Raw genomic sequence first — 10599 nt, forward strand, 5'->3', positions numbered from 1 at the left:
CTCTTGGAAACTCTTCTCACAAGCTTCATGTCACCCTCCAAACTGAAGGGGTGCAACTGGCACCTAATGCCAAAACTTGAGCCTGAGCCGACCCTGCTTAGCCATTTTGTAATGGCACGGAAAAGCCACTCATTGTTAAGAAGACAAACAAGTTTATCTCAGGTTAAAAGTATGCCCTTGGCCGGTAAGACCCCTGTCAATAACCCTATAAAGAATATAACTACCCCCATGATTCATATAAAAAAGCCAACTAGCACATAAATCCTGTTTGGGCCGTTGGGGCCACCATGATATCTAGGAAAATGTAAATGGTATATGGGCTATCAAAGCCGCCATTATATCTACATAGAAAATAAGAAATACTATGTATCAAGACAATTAAAAAAAAACCATCACCAAACTTCGGCCAACCAACAAACAAGGCCAACATGGACAATAACGTGGCTATACAACCCGACACACTAGTCTGCAAGCCTCTAAGAGTATTAAATCTTAGTCGGGACAGGGCCTCGACACACCCAATAAACTATATACAACAAATCCAACAAACCTTTAAACTTTGGCAGCTCCAGAGAAAAGGGGTTAGCCAACCTACTAGAATTCAACCATGCTACTGGGAGGTCTATCAAGTCGTCTATCAGGACCTGCAAGCATGAATGCAGCGCCCCCAGGCAATGGTGCGTCAGTACGAAATAATGTACCGAGTATGAAAGGCGATAGTCTAAATAAGCAAGTATTATAATATACCAAAAGCAATCGGGTAAGGAAATCAAAATTTAGATAAACATGCTAACCCACTACTGAATCTAAACATAAAAAATAATCAAACAACAACTTAACCATGCCCCCATAAGCTCGGCACGTACAAACAGCATACCACCTACCTAGGCCCCATAAGCTCAGAAGGTGCCAATCAATATACAAACCCCATCGGTATCCCCTTATCTTTGTAAGAAGTCACATAGACCTTTTAGGCAATGATATAGCCCTGTAGGCATGTTTCCTTGAAGCTTGGGAGTGATATAATAAGGTTGTTAACGCTGGTGGTCTTGTAGATATAATTGTGAGTGGTTTGCTGATTGAGTGGTTATAAGCCCTCATTTTAGGGGCTCATAATTTGTTATCTTTTCCTTTATAGTTTATGATGAATAATACCTCTGTCCGCACCACTACAATACTAAAAAAAATACTAAACTCAATCAATAATTAAGGACAAGAATTACTACAATAATACGACAATCGATACAGATTCCTATCTTAAATTACTATCCGAGATCTAAGGTATCCATAAACTGATAAAACATGGTTCCTACCTTTCTTTACATGCCAAGAACACCTGAATAAACTCAAACCATTGGAAAAACCCCTTCTACCACAACCTCCACGGAGCTACACCGCACAATTCACCATGAAAACTATACCAAAACGACGAGTTCACGACGTAGGGTAGTTTTTGATAAAGAGCTAAGAAGAGATCATGAACACACAAGGATGATTTGAGAAGAAATTCTCTGATTTTTTTGGTTTTTTTTATGAGCTTGAATGAAAAATAATGAAAAAGATGCTATCTTATATGGTTCCACCGACCTAGGGGACCCACTAGCTGCCTCTACTTCGCAGTCGGTACAATATGGTGAATATCTCTCTATTTTGATGTCATATGAATGAGCAGTTTAATGCATTGGAAACTTTCGATTTGATATATTGTGGGACCTCTAACTATTTTTTATTGGGAGAAAACCTTCGAGACCTTTGCACCAAATTTCAGAGATATCTTTAAAAAGGAACTTGCGATAACTTTTACCAACTTTTATTACAAAACTCGCTTAACTTCAAAAATTAAGATGTGACTCTTGAGAACTTAAAATATGACTCACATCATTACCTATATTTTAATCACTCTTCGTCTTGCCATGAAGATATGATTTAAGTTAGAGTTCCGAAAAGTCAGAGTGTTACATACTCCCCCCCCCCCTTAAAAACATTCGTCCTCGAATGAAAAATCTAAGCCACGCGGTTAAGTGCTTAGTAGTTGCCAAAATTTTGGCAGAGTGCCCTCTATAACCGTGAATATCTAGGAACCTAAAATGTAGAAGATTCCAACCGAAGCACCTCAAAGGACTATACAGACAGCTAAGCACCGTAGCACCGCAATAATAGTACGAGCAAAATACAACAACAATAATAAAAAGACTAAATGGGTATCCTACCTCACTGTTCTAATCAAAATTGATATTTTTACCACTGTGGGATCTAAAACAACTGAGGATATCTGGATCTCATGCCATCCTCGGCATGCCATGTCACCTCTTCCCTATTTTTGTTTCTCCACAATACTTAACAGAAGCCGCATCTTTGTCCTTAATCTTCGGACCTGTCGATCTAATATTGCAACTGGAGTTTTCTCATAGGACAACTCCTTTGTGATCTTAACATCCTCAACATGGACAACTCGAGAAGGGTCTCCTATGCACTTTCGTAGCATCGATATATGGAAGACTAAAAGAACTGATTCTAACCCCGATGGTAAATCTAACTCATAAGCCACTTGTCCTACCCTTCGAAGGATCCGATATGGCCCAATGAATCTTGGACTAAGCTTTCCTTCTTTCCAAATCTCATAACACCCTTCATAGGTGACTTTTAAGAATACTCAATCATCAACACAAAACTCTAAATCTCTTCGCCGCACATCTGAGTATGAGTTTTGGGGACTTTGAGCAGTCAATAAATGTTCTCGGATGAGCTTAACCTGTTCCATTTTCTGTTGTACCAGGTCGGGTCCAACCAACCCTGACTCACCTACCTCAAACCAACCAATAGGGGATCTGCATTTTCGACCGTACATAGCCTCAGAAGGTGCCATCTTGATGCTAGAATGATAACTATTATTATATGCAAACTCAATAAGAGATAAGTGGTCATCCCAACATCCATTGAAGTCCATCATGCATGCCCGTAGCCTGTCCTCAAGTGTTAAAATGGTGTGTTCAGCTTGGCCATTTGTTTGAGGGTGAAAGGTTGTAATGAGATTAACTCGGGTCCCTAATTTTATCTAGAAAGAATTCCAGAAGTTAGAAGTGAATTGTTACCCTCTATCTGAGATAATAGATATTGGGACGCCGTGCAACCTAACAATCTCTTGGATGTAAAGCCCTGCATAGTCTTCTGCTGTGAAGGTAGTTTTGACCAGTAAGAAGTGAGCTGATTTTGTTAACCTATCAATAATTACCTAAATAGAGTCGAACTTACACAACGATCGAGGTAACCAGTAATAAAATCCATATTAATTGCCTCCCACTTCCATAAAGGAATGACTATCTCCTGGACTAGCCCAATAGTCTTCTGATGCTCAACCTTCACCCGTTGGCAGTTAGGACAGTGTGCCACAAACTCAGCAACATCCTTCTTCATCCCGTGTCACTAATAGATCTCTTTAATATTATGGTACATCTTTGTCGATCCTAGGTGAATAGAATATCGGGAATGATGTGCCTCTGCCATAATCTGTTGTCGAAGCCCTACTACATTTAGAACACGCAATCGACCTCTATATATGAGGACTCCATCTCCTGCTATATCAAAGGCTAACTACTCCTTTCCATGAACTTTGCCTCTGAGCTGCTCTAAGTAGGGATCCTTATGCTATCGTGGCTTCACTTCCACGATAAAATATGATATAATTGTGTTTTGAACTCTAACCCCACTATCATTTGCCTCTTCTAATCTGACTCCCAAGTTGGCTAATTAATGAAGTTCTCGAGCTAATTCACGCCTCACATACCTAAATATGATAAACTTCCCATTGATCTACAATTGGGGGAATCACCTACCACATTTTCCTTCCCTGGATGATATAAAATATCTACGTCATAGTCTTTCAGTAACTCAAGCCATTGACGTTGTTGAAGATTCAATTCCTTCAGTCTGAAGATATACCGAAGGCTCTTATGATCAGTGAAAATTTCCACCTGAACGCCATATAGATAGTGTCTCCAGATCTTCAGTGCATGCACAACAGCAGCCAACACTAAATCGTGAGTTGGGTAGTTCTTCTAATGCTTCCTCAACTTCCTTGAAGCATAAGCGATCACCTTACCATGTAACCCAATAGTAGAAGCGTCACACTACACTGCATTGCCTTCTGAACCCTTTGGCAAGGCTAGGACTGGTTCTGATGTCAAGTTGTACTTCAACTCCTAGAAACTATACTCGCAAACCTTAGTCCACTGAAACATACCTGCTTTCTGAGTCAGCTTTGTTAGTGGTGCTGAAAGTGAAGAAAACCACGCTACAAACCTTCTGTAGTACCCAGCTAACCCTAAGAAAATACGAACCTCTGTCGGAGTTGTGGGTCTAGGCCAAGTCTTCACGACCTCAATATTCTATGTGTCAACCATAATTCCCATATCTGATACAATATGGCCTAATAAAGCCACATACCTCAACTAGAACTCACACTTAGAGAAATATGCGTAAAGTTCCTGCTCTCGAAGAACCTGAAGGACTGCTCGCAAATGATCTGAATACACAAAAATATCATCAATAAATACAATCACAAACATGTCTAGATATGACTTGAATGTGATATTCATAAAGTTCAAAAACACTACCGGGGCATTGGTGTAACACTCCGAAAACTAGTAGGCTAAACTAGAGCTTAACATGAGGGTTAGAGTAGTAAATGTAACTTCCCGTACTTAGAAATAAAGGGTTTCGTGTTAGATGTCAAGGTACGACCCCTAAGGACCAACCATGGGTCCTTGAGGAAGACCCTAGAAAAGTTACCTGGACAGTGACCCACAAAGGGGACCTAGGTCCGTAGGTCTAGCCACGCTCGTGGGTGAGGGGTCCGTAGGTCAGGCCCTGAAAATAAAGCCTCAGAACCCAACCCAGGCTTCACCAGCATGGGCCATGGGTCCAACCACGGTCCATCAGTGGTGGGTCATGGATGGTCACTTGGAGGCTGATTTGAAGGGTTAAGTTAGGGGCACTTTAGGGTTTTCCGGTTTTAATTAATATTAAGTGAAGTCGTTTTACTCTAATTTAGACTAACTATATAATGATTTAAGACCCCTAAATTAGGTCATCTTCCTCATAATTCCAAAATCCTAAAACAAAACCAACTTTTCCCTAAATATTCTCTCTCTAGAACTTCAAGGAAGAAGAAGAAGGAAGTTGGAGATAGGGTTCAAGGAGCAAGGTTTTCTACTCAAATTCATAGGATTTCATTGCTAAGGTATGGTAGTCCACATCCATGGATATCTTTCATCCATGGAGTCCCTTCAAAATCCCAATTTCAATGATAGAAATTCCCCAAAAGCTAGGGTTTGACTCCAAGTCATGGATTCCTTTCAAAAATGATTCTAATGATTTAGTTACTTTATATTATGATTGAATTGATGATTTATTATGGTTTTTTGTGTTTGAAAATTCCACATATTCCCAATTTATGACCTTGTAATGTGGGTGAATTGATGAAAGAAGGATATTATGAGATTATGTTTGTAGTAATTGTGTTATTTGAATCATGTTATTATCCATGTCTAATGTAGTAATTCTAGATGTGTTGATTGAATATGTATTTTTGATCCTTGAAGGACAAAGTATGAGAATTATGCATGATTATGAGATTTATGTATATGCTTTAAGAACACTTTGAGAGTAAAGTGGTTATGATTAAGATCTAGTTGTTGTGTTGATTTAAAGGTTATCCTCATATACACACTTATGTATGAATATGATATGATGTGAAAGGTTTTCTCACAATATGGTGATTCTAAGGTTGAAAGGCTATTCTCACCTATTGAATATATGAGCTATCTTATGAATTATGTTGGATTGAGTGTCAAGATAATCTTCCATGAATATGAACTTAAGTCAAGACTTAATATGTAATCCGTGGGAATCAATGCTTAGCATCGAGTGGATATTGAATATGGGATGGAAGCCTTTACGCTAGTTGAGACTGGCTTCCCCATAAAAGCTTTTACATTAGTTGAGTTCGGCTTTCCAAATGGGTTCCTTCTACCTTAGTTGAGTCTGGGTTCCCAAAGTATGTATCTCATGAGATTGAAATCTTTTACTTTAGTTGAGTCTGGGTTTCTAGTAGAAATCTCCTTATCCCATAAACTATGTGCCCTCATAGGTTATTTAGCTAGTGGATCCATCTAAGCTAAGAGTATGGTTCTACCTTAGGCAAGTAGGACAACCCCTTTTCGGTGTGGGGTAGACACCAGATTCCATGGTAAGATTACATGGTTGTGTCGGTTAAGGCTTATTTCCATTGTGACAATAATATGAACTAGAATATGAATTATGAACTATGATTGCTCAAGAAGCTTTACTTAGCATGAGTGAGATTTATGGGTTCTTATTCATGCATTGCACACGTATGCTTTGAGGGTATTTATGATATGTTTCTCTTATGATATGATGATCAATGTAATGAATATGCTTATGACTCATGTGTTCCACTATCTTCTAAATTATGCTTTAACTTAATAAATTTCATGCATTCAACTAAAATGTCCTTTTTTTTTGCGTGTTTTCATAGTTTTTATACATGACTATCATACTTAGTGCATTTTTGTACTAACCCATGTTTTCCCTACATATTCCCCAAGTGTAGGGTCATGTTTTCAAGGTGGTCATCATTGTGGCTAAAACTTGGATTTGCTTATTCTCCTAGCTTGTTGGTGAGTCCTCAAGATTCGAGGACGAATGTTATCTTTGTAGCTCTTTTCTTGTATTTCCTTTTCGGACTATGTTGTATGGGCTGTGACCCTATTTCTTTCAAGTATTGTAATAGATGGCTATATTGAGACAAGTCTAGACTTCCGCTTTCATTTATGAAAATTTTGGACTAGAAATGCGTTTTTACTCTTTATTGTTCTATTCTTATGTTATGATATGCTAAGAGACTTGTATGAGACTTCTCGGAGTCTTGTACGTCGTGTCACATCTAAGGGGTACTCTTGGGTCGTGACAAACTTGGTATTAGAGCACAAGGTTTAGAATGATTCTAGGATGATGTCTCATAAGCCATGTCTAGTAGAGTTTTGTTCATGAGTGTGAAGCGCACCACATTTATGAACGAGAGGCTACACAATCATTAGGAAACTACACTTCTTTCATTACTGTTAAGTCATGCCATAGAGTTTAAATCTATAAAGTCACTCTCCTAATCCTTGTTTTATGTCTTTAGGAAATGAATACACAGAGGGCTAACTCTATAAGGATAGAAAATGAGAATGTGAATCAAGGAGCTCCTCCTCAAGCTAATCAAGCTCCGATTGATCCTTTGGTTGAAATGGTAGTTTAGGTCTACTACACAAATGTTGGCTCAAGTCATGACGGCTCAAGCCAATAGAGAAGTTGTAGCTCTGGTGAATCCTAATGTGAATTCGGCTGCTTCAAGGGTTAGGGGATTTTTCTAGAATGAAACCTCCCTCTCCCCCCCTCCCCGAATTTCATGGCTCTAAAGTGGAAGAGGATCCTCAAAGGAATATCAATGAGGTTTATAAAGTTCTTGCTATTATGGGGGTGTCTTTGTAAGAGAAGGCGGAGCTAGCCGCCTACCAACTAAAAGATGTTGCTCAAGTATGGTATGATCAATGGAAGGGTGGAAGACCCATAGGAGCGGGCCCGGTAGGATGTGAATTGTTTAAATCGGCATTTCTTGATAAATTCTTTCCCTGAGAGTTGAGGGAAGCTAAGGTGGAAGAGTTCATTAACCTTCGTCAAAGAAGTATGAGCGGGAAAGAGTATGCCTTAAAATTCACTCAATTGTCCAAGTATGCTCCAACTATGGTGGCGGATTCGAGGGATAAAATGAGTAGGTTTTTGGCGGGTGTGTCCGATTTGGTTGAAAAAGAATCCCGTACGGTAATGCTCCATCATGACATGGATATCTCAAGGCATATGATGTACGCTCAACAAATTGAGGAGTCAAATCTCAAGGAAAAGAATAGGGAAGCGAAAAGAGCTAGAACTGGTGATGGGAACTTCTCCAATGCTAGGTCCGATGGCCAAGATCGACCAAGATTTAGAAAAAGGTTTTCCAACCACGGCTCCTCAGTGATCCAAGGGTCAACAAGGATAGGGTTTCCAACCCTAAACCTCAAGGAAGTAATAGTGGTGGTTCTTATGTGGCTAGGCCTAATTGTGCAAAATATGGAAGAAAACATGATGGTAAGTGCCTAGTTGGCACCGATTGGTGTTTTAATTATGGGAAGATTGGCCACAAGATGAGAGATTGTCCGATGCTCAAGGTTAAGGGAAGAGAATACAAATAAGCTCCTCCAAGCGGTTCAAACTCCAATGCCCTAAAGCAAAACCACTTTTATGCTCTTCAATCCCGAGATGACCAAGAGAGCTCCCCGGATGTGGTGAACGGTATGTTAAAAGTTTTTATTCTTGATGTATATGCCTTGTTAGATCCCGATGCTACTTTGTAATTTGTGACACCTTATGTGGCTATGAAGTTTGATATACTCCCCGAGGTGTTAGTAGAACGTTTTTCGGTCTCTACCCCAGTTGGTGATTCCGTGGTAGCTAAGAGGGTTTATATAAGTTTTCCCATTTCCTTGTCCCATATAGTTACTTTGGTGGATTTGGTAGAGTTATACATGTTAGATTTTGATGTGATTTTGGGTATGAATTGGTTGCATGCATGTTATGCCTTTATCGATTGTAGGACTCGGGTGGTTAAATTCCAATTTCCAAATGAACCTATCTTAGAATGGAAGGGGGGAAATTCTATACCTACAGGTCAATTTGTCTCTTGTCTTAAAGTTAAGAAGATGATCTCCAAAGGGTGTATTTACCATCTTGTTAGGGTGAGGGATGTAGAATCTGAAACCCTTTCTCTAGAGTCGGTTCCGGTAGTGAATGAGTTCCCAAAAGTGTTTCCCGATGATTGACCTTGTATTCCTCCCGAGCGGGAAATAGATTTTGGTATTGACCTTTTACCGGATACGCATCCTACCTCCATTCCTCCTTATAGAATGGCTCTGGTGGAGTTAAAAGAGCAATTAAAGGATTTTTTAGATAAGGGTTTATCCGACCGAGTATCTCTCCATGGAGTGCTCCTGTGTTGTTTGTTAGAAAGAAAGATGGGTCTCTTCGAATGTGCATTGATTTTTGTCAATTGAATAAAGTGACCATCAAGAACAAATATCCTCTTCCGAGAATTGATGACTTGTTTGATCAACTTCAAGGGGCTAGTTATTTCTCAAAAATTGACCTTCGTTAGGGGTATCACCAGTTGAGGGTGAGAGGGGTTGATATTCCCAAGATGGATTTCCGAACTCAGTATGTTCATTATGAATTCCTAGTGATGATGTTTGGGTTGACTAATGTTGTGGCGGCGTTCATGGACTTGATGAATACAGTGTTTAGGCAATACCTAGACATGTTTGTAATTATGTTTATCGATGATATTTTGATCTATTCAAGGAGTGAGAATGATCATGTGGACCATTTCAGAATGGTGTTGCAAGTTCCTAAGGACCACCAAATTTTTGCAAAGTTTAGCAAGTGTGAATTTTGGTTGAGATCCGTAGCTTTCCTTGGTCATATTGTGTCAAGCAAGGGTATTGAGGTAGATCCTAAGAAGACGTATACGGTCAAGAGTTGGCCTAGACCTTTAACTCCTTCCGATATTAGAAGTTTTTTGGGTTTGGCCGGTTACTATAGAAGGTTTGTTGAGGGATTTTCTTCCATTGCTTCTCCTTTGACGGCTTTAACTCAAAATAAGGTTAAGTTTGTGTGGTCGAAAGCTTGTGAGAAAGTTTTCCAAGAGTTGAAAGATAGACTTATTTCCGGTCCGGTGTTGACCTTATCGGAAGGTACATATGGTTTCATGGTATATTGTGATGCCTCTAGAGTGGGGTTGGGATGTCTGCTCAAGAAAAATGGTAAAGTGATTGCCTATGCTTCAAGGAAACTTAAAGTCCATGAGAAGAATTATCCTACCCATGACCTTGTAATAGCGGCAGTTGTGTTTGCCTTAAAAATATGGAGGCATTATTTGTATGGGGTCCATGTGGATGTTTTCACTAATCACAAGTCTTCAATATGTGTTTAGTCAAAAGGACTTGAATCTTCGACAACGAATGTTGTTAGATATCACGACCCAAGGGTACCCACTAGACGTAACATGGCACATAATACCCTAAAGGCAACATGTAAGCCACTTAGCATATCGTAACATAAAGCATTAGACCAATAAGAGTAAAAAGGCATTTCAAGTCTTAAGAAGTATTCATAAAAGCAAAGAGGAAGTCTAGACTTGTCTCAATTGGCCATTTATTACAATCGAAGTATCAAATAGGGTCACAACCCTTACAACAAAATCTGAAAGTCTAATACAATGAAAGAAAAGAACTACAAGATATCACTCGTCCTCGGATACATGAGGACTCACCACAAGCTATGAGAATAGTCGATCCAAGCTTTGACCAAACACCGAACCCTACACTTATGGAAAAGGTAGGAAAATATGGGTTAGTATAAAAAGTTGCACTAAGTATGATAGCCATGCATAAAAACATTGAAAACATGCTAAAAAGGGCATTTTAGTTGAAAAGCATGCAC

The sequence above is a fragment of the Solanum tuberosum genome, unplaced genomic scaffold (genome assembly GCF_000226075.1).
Source record: "Solanum tuberosum cultivar DM 1-3 516 R44 unplaced genomic scaffold, SolTub_3.0 scf00005, whole genome shotgun sequence".
Lineage (NCBI taxonomy): Eukaryota > Viridiplantae > Streptophyta > Magnoliopsida > Solanales > Solanaceae > Solanum > Solanum tuberosum.